We start from the raw sequence: 824 nt of genomic DNA on the forward strand, positions 1-824 counted from the left end.
TTTTAGTATTCAAATCCTAAAAATACAAAAATAGAATTTTCTTTCTTTTACTGTGAGCTTAATATTTGTAGTTCAACACATAAACATAACAAATTGGCAAGATCATGCACTTTTATAAATGAATGTGAAACTTGGCGTACTTACACAACTTTAAATGCTATATGATCAGCGTCCCCTGGTGGCCAACATGAGTAATTTATCAGTTAAAGGGTTTTTGATCATTGTTTCACTAATAATCAACTAATCAGAGCTTATGATGGCTTAAAATGTTTGCATGAATGTAATGATTATCGTACAGCAATGGTTTGTGATTTAATTAATTAATTGTTGAATAACATTATCAGTTTCATGTACGTTTTGACCTCTAGTTTTCTAGGTCCTTGTAGAAAACTTTAAACTACACTGATATCTTTGGAGCGAAATCATATACAGCAATATCACTTAAAATTCTTCTGTATTTAACATTTTACCAGAAACCTTACACCCCCACCCCACTCTCCTTCTTGATAAAAAAAGTCACAAAATATAATAACACATTCAAAAAATCCTGTTAATCTGATGGCTCTAAATGTTAATATTTAATTGTCAAATTGTATGTTAACCAGTGTAGTATATTCACTGTGTCTGTGAACATCAGACAAACGTTTGGCTTCTGTCGTAAAACTATTAGCCCTATCTACACGGGTGAAAGGCCACGTCATCGCATTTGTTGACTTTTGCATTCAAAATTTTATTGAACTACTATCTCACGAATTTATGTCAATAGGTTTGGTGTCAAACTATAGATTATAATTAAAATTTTAGTACTATACATTACTCAATTT

The sequence above is a fragment of the Limulus polyphemus genome, unplaced genomic scaffold (genome assembly GCF_000517525.1).
Source record: "Limulus polyphemus unplaced genomic scaffold, Limulus_polyphemus-2.1.2 Scaffold10677, whole genome shotgun sequence".
Classification (NCBI taxonomy): domain Eukaryota; kingdom Metazoa; phylum Arthropoda; class Merostomata; order Xiphosura; family Limulidae; genus Limulus; species Limulus polyphemus.